The sequence below is a fragment of the Leiobunum rupestre genome, chromosome 1 (genome assembly GCF_980474605.1).
Source record: "Leiobunum rupestre chromosome 1, qqLeiRupe1.1.hap1, whole genome shotgun sequence".
Classification (NCBI taxonomy): domain Eukaryota; kingdom Metazoa; phylum Arthropoda; class Arachnida; order Opiliones; family Sclerosomatidae; genus Leiobunum; species Leiobunum rupestre.
In genome coordinates, this window is record NC_143384.1 from 13584027 (window position 1) to 13593140 (window position 9114).

Consider the following 9114-nt stretch of genomic DNA (forward strand, 5'->3'; position numbering starts at 1 on the left):
GGTTAGTAACTCTCAGTAAAATATTCTCCAAAGGGACAAATTTATGGACCAATATTATAGACTTATGGTATTACGACTAAAGTTTCCCGAAGTGAGCTGACCAGTAGTTAGTAGAAGAATTGTGGTCTGCCAATATGAAACCGTTAAAAAATAAAGATTGAAATGCTATTAGAGATCTCGCACAATCTTTCCTAAAGTAATTCGAACACTAAAGACGTAATATGTGGTATGAAGATGACAAGATTGAAGAATGACCCATTTTCAGGACACCAAAATAAACTAGCGAGGATAGCACTGTCCACTAATTGGTTAGTTATAATAGTTGGTTAGGCTTTATTTTATTTTTTAAACGTTTATCTCGTCAACACTATGTAGCCGTGTGAGTTAACTTTGTTCGCCGTGACGTCGGCAGCTGCATGCGACCCTGACGCCTATTTAATCCGTAGCGACATAATCCAGCTCAGAGAACAATAGGAGAGAACAACATTTCCCTCTGTTCGCGAAAAACACTCGTCGTTCGAAAGAGGTAGCTCATGAACGCCACGTCGAAATGATCGGAATAGACCCCTCTCGGCGCGGAAAGTGCTAAATGTAAAAAATAAGCCCTCCGCTCGCGCTAAGCTCGCTCGTCGCGCCGTAAGTCAAGCTGAGGTTAGAGAAAACACGCTCTGGGTAACGAGAGCGACCCGCCTCAGAGCGACATGCCTCTCAGTCGCGTTAAAAACGCTCTCTTAAAAATCGGCTACTCATGTTCACGCGAAAATTTAGGAGTATTGTAGTTTTCGCTGTTACCAAGCTTAGTAAAATATATTTATGTTTGCTTACTTTTTGAGTAAACGTGATAAGGATAAGATTTTTTTATCTTAATCTTTAAGCTACATTATTTATTTATGAACACTCACATCTTTTGCCCACCTCTGGAAATGAACGCGTACACGCTGAACGATCTTATTCAAAGCGGGAAATGTCGGTTTTCTGTTCGTCAACTGAAAAAAATTGCTTAATGATTATTAAAAGAACGTTTAATTTTTAACAAAAAAGGTGTAAATTATTTTACGGCACTTTGAATTGACATTAATATTCACTTTTTGTTTCGTTTTTAGGGAAAGATAAAGGCACTAAGGAAATTAAACGGTTCGTAGATTGCGTTTCGTCTAAAATGCCTGAAGTGAGTTTGAGAGTGCGGAAAAATACTCGTTGCAGACCGGTTGAGTTAAGCAAATGTTAAAAAACACAGTGCGTTCCGCAGCAATCATGTCTATCCTCAGTTTGTAAAAGACTGCGCTCAATCTTCTGCCTAATAATAGTTATTGAAGGGAGCTGTTGGCTCGACTGCCACGAAAAGCTTGCCACCAACCTCCTACGCGGTATAACCATGCCACCTGAATTAATGGTATTAAAACTCGGTAAATGACTTAGGCCTAAGGTGTTGCATTGGATATTACCCTGACATAGATACAATTTTAAGCTTTACCTCGAGCGAAAGATATTTATTTTGTTGTTTGCCTCAAAGGATAATTCGGTCATACGTTTACCGAAATAGTTGGATTTTATCTAACTTTTAAAATGCCACCATTATTTGAAACAGTTTAATTTATTAAAATATATCTATTACAATTTATTTAAACTGTAAATTAACGTACAATTACTATTTTTACAGGTTTTTTAAGCTTATAAAGTTCTTTTAGATAAGCAATTTTAAAATCTAACAGCTTTTATCTTTTTATTTTACGATAGTTTTTAAAAATTGTAAATTTGAAATGGTCTTTGTATTCCTTAACTAATGTCTTTTTTTTCCATTCAGATGGATAAACAGATATATGAATGCGCGAAAAAGACCAAATATCCTTTGAAAAATAAATCGCAAAAAGAAGATGGTCTTAAAGGCAATCACTCGGGGCTAACAGTGAATATGATAAGAAACTAGTAAGTTTAAAATCAGCAAGAAAAATGGACTAACGAAAATAACGACATTGTTTTCATAGATCAAGCTATTTGTTTGTTTCATTAATACGAGATTAGGAAGAGCGATATATAGCCGAAAAATTATAAACAGCAAGTCGCCGTATTGGGGTGATTTATTCAGCATTCGGGTAAGAGTTTAATTAACGCTGCATTTTATTATTTCATAATTCTTTAAAATAAGCGATTAAGAATTCAAACTGCGAAATTGTACAGTGGATTACTGATCTTACGACTGAAATTTAATTGATGTTTAATTGTTAACTAGCCGAGAAGCCCACGAGAATTTCCGTGACAACTTTTCCCCCATAGTCGAACCACCACATAAAAGCCCCCTCACCCCTTTTTTCCCTTGCCATAATATCCGTGGTACCCTTTTCTCCATAGTTGAACCACCGCAGTAAGCCACCCCTGCCCTTTTTCCCATGTGAGAATATCTGTTGTACCACCATTTCCCTTTTTCCCATACGAAAATTTCCGTTGTAATCCCTCCCCTTTTTTCCCATTCAAGAATTTCACGGTACCCTTCCCCCCGACAAAAAAACTCAACTCACCTTTCTCTCTCGTCCCAATTCCACAACCCCAGTACGGCACCCCATCGTCCTTTTTCCCATGCGAGAATTTCCGTTGTACTATTTCCCCCTTTTTCCCATTCAAGAAATTCATGGTACCCTTTTCTCCATAGTCGAACCACCGCAGTAAGACCTGCCATCTCCCCCTATCTCCCCATGCTATAATTTCCGTGGTACATTTTTCCAAATAGGTGAACCACTCCAGTAAGGCCCGCCTATCCCCCTTTTTCCAATGCGAGAACTTTGGTAACCTTTCCCCCCGCCAAAATAACTCAAAACTCGCCTTTCTCTCTCGTTCCAAACCCCCTTGTACCCCTTTAAATCCCCTGTATCCAATGGCTGATTAGTTCCACATTCATGACGAACAGAGAAATACGCCCCGAGAGAGCCGCGTAGAGAGAGATTTACCTCCTTTTCGCCTTGGGCCAACGTGACCTAGTATTAAGGCGAAGCGCGAGGACGGCGGCTTATAGACGAATAAAGTATCAGTAGAAATTATTCGGCGATGCCACGTTAGACGGCAGGGGAAATCCCCGACGAAAGGGTCTTTTAGTTTTATAATATAGATATTTCACCGTCCCGGAATTTTTAAGACTTGGTAAAAGAAAATTTACCGTCGTTGATGTATTGCGCCTAGCGATACATGTTTTAGTATCATTGTGTGTGAATTTGTAGACCCCTGCACCGTTGATTAAAAACATAACAGGGGTTTAAAGAGCCCACTTAAGGGCGAAAAGATATAGAGAAAGCGAATGTCGGAGCGGGAAAAACACCAGTCGCGTACATGCGCTAGGGCAAAATGAATAAAAGAGAAATAAATAAATAAATAAAATAAATAAATAAATAAATATTACAATAAATAGGACGAATAAATTAAGACAAGATAAGTTATTGGGAAGGTGGGGGAACCAGGCTGCATAAGTAAGATTACGAATCGGGAAAGATAAGATCAGTATGGCTACAAATAAAGAGCCCAAGTTCCCGAAGAGAAGACAGTCCCATTGGAGTGGAGACTAAAGATGAAAGACTGGGAATTGCACGATCGACTATGCCTTCAGTGAGAGGACAGTAGCGAACATAATGGAGGGAGTCAGCGAACTCGGCCCCGCAGGCGCAAGAGTGGGTCGGGAAGTGGCCGAGCCCGTGAAGATAATTGGGAAATTTACCATGGTTGGATAGAATTTGTGATAGATAAAAATCGGTGCCAGGGCCGTCGGTAGCGACCGTGGGAAAGAAAGAATGGGTGAGACGGCCGGTAAGCCCAGAGTCCCAAAGCCTCTGCCACTCGCGTATAGACGAGAGCGCGAGAGAAGTGGTGAGGGACTGACGAGTTTGAAGGAGAGGTACGATAGGCGCGTCGGTATTGGTCGAGGCCAGTTTGGCGAGGAAGTCGGCCCGCTCATTGCCAAAGGTGCCAACATGAGCTTTGGTCCAAGAGATAGTAATGGAGGGGTTGCGGAACAGATGGTGCTTTACCTGCACGATGGAGGGATGAGTAGCGGATCGATTACGCAGAGACATCACAGTGGAGAGACTGTCAGTGTAAACGCAGATAGGATTGGAGAATTGCTGGGCTAATAGCCAGTCTAAGGCTTGAACTAGAGCCAAGACCTCCGCGTCAAAGATGGAACAGTAGGTGGGTAGTCGAAACTGAGCTGAGTATAGCTCAACGTTGTTACGGAAGACCACGAAAGCGCACCCGCCCGCGTCAGCAGTCTTGGAGCCGTCTGTGAAAACTTCAAGACCAGTACCCGTCGGGGCGACCGTAGGACAAAGCAGATAAATCTTAAGGGCAGGATGGATTGCATGTTTTAATGTGTCGTAATGATAAGGGAAGCCCTGAAGGGCAGTATCGAAGTGGGTGGAGGGCTGACGCAGGGTATAACTGCGGAATATTAACGCCTCTTTGCTAATCGTGATGTTTAGTGGCAAGACGCCCGTTAAGACCTGAAGGGCGGCCGTAGAAGTGGTGCGGTACGACCTTGCGATGCGGAGCAAAGCGATCCGCTGTATTGAGGAGAGCTTTCGAATCATAGCGGAGTTGTTCGTCTCGCGGAACCAAACGCCACACCCGTAAATTATGACGCGTTCGACCCCGGACTTGTATAGAGCTTTGAGGGCCATGCCCTTGACCCCCCAGGTGTTTCGAGCGATTAGGGCCATCTGCTGAGTAAGGCTCACAACTTTGGTGCGTATCATGTCGAGGTGGGGTAGAAAAGAACGGTCGCTGTCAAAAATGACACCGAGAAGCTGTAGAGAAGAGACGTTTCGGACGTTTTGGCCAGACAGGTGAAAAATAGGTGGCCGATCCTTGTTGCAGCCAGGCCGAACAAAAGTAAGGGCATTAGTTTTTTCAGGCGAAAATTTTAGTTTATTTTTAGAGCTCCAGTCTACGAGAGAGCGGTCCCAAGGGCCTCTAACTGACGACGGGATTTGGCCCAAAGAATCCCGAGTAGGTCATCCGCGAAGCCCTGAATGTCCGTCTGATGGTGAAGCGGTAGGTCGAACACTGAGTCACAAGTGACATTCCAGAGAATCGGGCCGAGGCAAGACCCTTGAGGGACGCCCCGCTCAAGACCCTTGGAGAAAGAACAATTTGGGGTGGAGCAAGCTATTTGACGATTAGAGACATAGCTCTGAATAATCTGGTAAATATTTTTAGGGCAACCCTTGAGTCGAAGAGAGTGGAGTATCGACGGAATCCAGACATTATCGAAGGCTCCTTCGATGTCAAGAGATATGAATGAGGTGTGAAACCCCTCACGTTTATTGGCAGGTATGAAAGAGTCGGCGCGTGATAGGGCGTGAGTAGTGGACTTCCCCTGGCGGAAGCCGAACTGACGCGAGTCCAAAAGATGGTTGGATTCGAGGAAGTATGTAAGACGTTCCGTTACAAGCTTGTCAAGAATCTAACCCAAGGATTCAGGAAGACAGATAGGCCTATAGGAACGAGGATTGGTAGGATCGCGACCAGGCTTGTTAAGCAAGAGAAGCCTGGATGACTTCCACTGGGCAGGGAAGTAGTGGGTGCGCAAACAACTATTGTATAGGTGAAGAAGAATTTCTGGGAGAGCCATGTGGATCTGTTTGATGACCTCTATTTGAATAGCCGACAAGCCCACAGCCCGGTTGGAGGGCATGAGGTTGAGAACTTCAGAGATTTCGTCAGAGGTGAACGAGCGGTCGTCCAGAGTATTGGGAGGGTGCAAGACTGAGTCGCGAACCAAGGTATGGTAAGGCAGATCGTCCGCAGGATCGTCAGAAGTGAATATTGTGTCCATAATTACCTGAACGGTTTCAGTAATGTTAGACGTTGTGCTACCGTCGGAACGACGAACCGTGGACAAAGAAGTTGGACCGCGAATTCAATGGGTGCAGATTTTGTAGGGGATGGTGAACGGGTTAGCCACATCAACCTCAGAGCAGAAGGACTGCCAAGAGGCCAGTTTAGCTTGTTTGATAGCAAGCTTGAAGCAAGCAGCCTCGCGCTTGTAAGTCGACTTGTAAGTGGCGCGTTGGGCAGGGTCAGAGCAACTTACGTGGTCTTCGCTAACCGTCCGTACAAGTTCCATACATTTAAAGAGCTTCAAACTAGATTTTATTGAAGAATTGGTTTAATTGCAATTCATAAGTTAGAGTAAAGCCATTTGGAACAGCAACGGCACTGATTCAGATTGAGAATAAGGGAAGGTAACGACGACCACCACACAAACACTTTGGCTAGCGCGATGGCTCCGCTGGAAATATATTTCGATGTGAAACTAACATTTTGATTAATGATCCGGTTTCTGCCGACGCTGCCGTTTACATTTCTGTACCTTTCTTGGTTATCTCCTTTTTAACACAAAGCTGCAAATATTTAAATTAAAAGTTATAAAACCGAATACAAAACATTTAGTTCCACAAATCAATTTATTGGATACAAATTTATTTATTTGACAACTTTTAATAAACTTAAATTAAACCATGGTATTTTTAAGTTTATTTCTTAGTTATCTGTTGATATTATAAGATGTTACAATATTAAACATTATTATTTTATGTTTTTACAGAAATTCGATCCAGATTATTAACAATGTATCGAAGGCAGAAACAATTTAAAAATAAATAAACAAAAATTATTTAACATTTAACCCACTTAAATCGTGATTTATCAATATAATAGTAATTAATTCGATCTTCGTAAGGGATATAAACAATTTCATTTAAAGGGTTCAAACAACCTTCTGCAAGTACGACTTCTATTAATTATTAAAAGTTCTACCTCACGTATTTGTAGTAGCGTCTGCCAAGTGAGATGCAGTCGCGGACTACAACAGTAGCCCTTGGTGGTGCTGGAATGTCACATTCTTGTGACGGGTACTTTTCAGGAGGGGAATTATCCCTCGATGGACAGTTTTGAAAGCATCTGGCGTGTTAAATTTCTGGTACATCTCCTGATTCCCAATCATGTAAGACGCCGTGGCACTTGAATCATCGTACATCATCCCTACGTTGTATAGGTTTAGTAAAATCCGGCGGCTGCAATTTATTCTTTGGTGACGTGTTGGTTTTTCCAGCGACGAAAGGTTTCTAGTCAAGTTTCCCCTAAATTTCAAGATTCGAGATATATTAATTTTACGTTAGTTAGAGATATTGCACAACGACACTCAATTCGACTGGAATTTCCCTAAAGTGTTTCTACATACGATCAAAGGTTATAGCATATCGAGATTAAAACCAAAACAAAAATACGCGTTTTAACTTGAATATGGTTACCCATATCGTGAAATTTGGGTACTAAGAAAGTTTACGTGTACTTTGTGCTTAATGTAAATCCGTTTAATGTTATCACCCGTTTTTTATGATCAAAACGGCGGGAACCGATTCACTCCTATCTTTGAACATTGGAATCCGCCCCCTTACTGTGATCATCGTCCCGCCTATTGTTATCTCGCGATTTTTTTATCTAATGAAATTGAGATTGCTTAGAAAATGTAAACAAGGACAGAAAAAGAAAGAGAGGTGGGAAAGACGGAGACGTAGATGGTGCGCTAAAAGAATGGTTTATAAACATAAGAGAAAAAGATGGTCGGGTTAACGGACCGTTGTTAAAGCAAAAAGCTGAAGATTTTGCAAAACGGATGGGGAAAGAAGACTTTTGCGCGACTAACGGGTGGCTCTACAGGTGGCAAAAGCGACATAATCTAACTTACTGTAAACCACACCGATCAACCCGCCGCAGATCGTTGGATGCGAGAGGAATGGCCACTTTTAATGTCTGAATTTTCTCCTGCTTATGTCTATAACGCGGATGAAACTGGACTGTATTACCGCGCGTTACCCGAGCATACTTACATTTTAAAACATGAAAGCGCAAGTTGCTAACTCTGAAACGGAAGATGACGCCGATGACAACCCTCCATCCCATAACGAAATTACAGCTGCAATGCGAGTTTTCCGAAGAGGTGTTCAACATTATAGTGATGACTTCGATTTACATTATAAATACGAGGACTTTATTAAGTCTATTTTACTAAAATCGAAACGTCAAACAAAAATCGTAAACTTTTTCCAACAACAATAAATTGACTTTTATTTGACCAAACAAATTTTGATTTTTTTCAATCCCGTATACTGTTATCACCCGCCTATTCTTATCATTTTTACCAGGTCCCAAAGTGATCACCAAAAGCGGGGCCTACTGTAATAAAATGACCTATTATCTGCTCTTCCTTCAAGGGTTTAGTAAATTACTTTTTATTTTGTGGCTTTATTTTAGATTCAATTGGATTTTTGACTACGTTACTTAAATTTAATGATCAATTCATGATTTACTACATTAAAAAAAGCTCCACGCAGTGGTTTGTCACTACATCATGGGATTGAAGTTCCAGCAGGTGTAGTTGAAATGGACTATACTGGACCAGTTGGCATTATTTGAATCAATCACGGGAAAGACGATTATAAAATTTCAAGGACTGATAAAGTAACGCAACTGATTTGTGAGAAGAAAATCTATCCATCAGCCGTGATATGTAACGTAAGTTTAACTACCCTCCTAACTAAATTGAATATCCACATAATCTTATACCCTATTTTGTTACTCAACAGAAACTAAAAGAAACTGTAAAAAGATGTCATGGATTTGGTTTTAGCGACTAACACATATCAATGTTCAATTATAATCTAATTTTAATACATTGTTTGTTTCTTTAAATGGTTTGATTTTTCTCAAAATATTTTGTTTAGTGATTTACCTTTAGGGAAATGGTAGTTTATTGGTAATGAACCTTATCATTTTCTACCCTTTCTTATCGCGCATGATAAAAATAAGATTTAAAATAATCCCACTTATGTTAAGGTCCAAGGAATATATTTGACACAAAGTACACGTAAACTTTCTTAGTACCCAAATTTCACGATATGGGTAACCATATTCAAGTTAAAACGCGTATTTTTGTTTTGGTTTTAATCTCGATAAGCTATAACCTTTGATCGTATGTAGAAACACTTTAGGGAAATTCCAGTCGAATTGAGTGTCGTTGTGCAATATCTCTAACTAACGTAAAATTAATATATCTCGAATCTTGAAATTTAG

General features: G+C 40.9%; 1 long non-coding RNA gene across 2 annotated transcripts; it reads left to right on the forward strand.

Annotated features, from left to right (window-relative positions):
* The first annotated feature begins 1052 nt into the window (after window positions 1-1052).
* LOC149961133 (uncharacterized) lies at window positions 1053-6629 on the forward strand. Of its 2 annotated transcripts, XR_016479876.1 has the most exons (4): window positions 1053-1168; window positions 1805-1926; window positions 1986-2093; window positions 6587-6629. It is a non-coding gene; the product is annotated as an uncharacterized LOC149961133 (long non-coding RNA). The 2 variants fall into 2 exon arrangements; XR_016479874.1 differs by lacking the exon at window positions 6587-6629 and having other exon boundaries at window positions 1065-1168; window positions 1986-2366.
* The last annotated feature ends 2485 nt before the right edge of the window (window positions 6630-9114 follow it).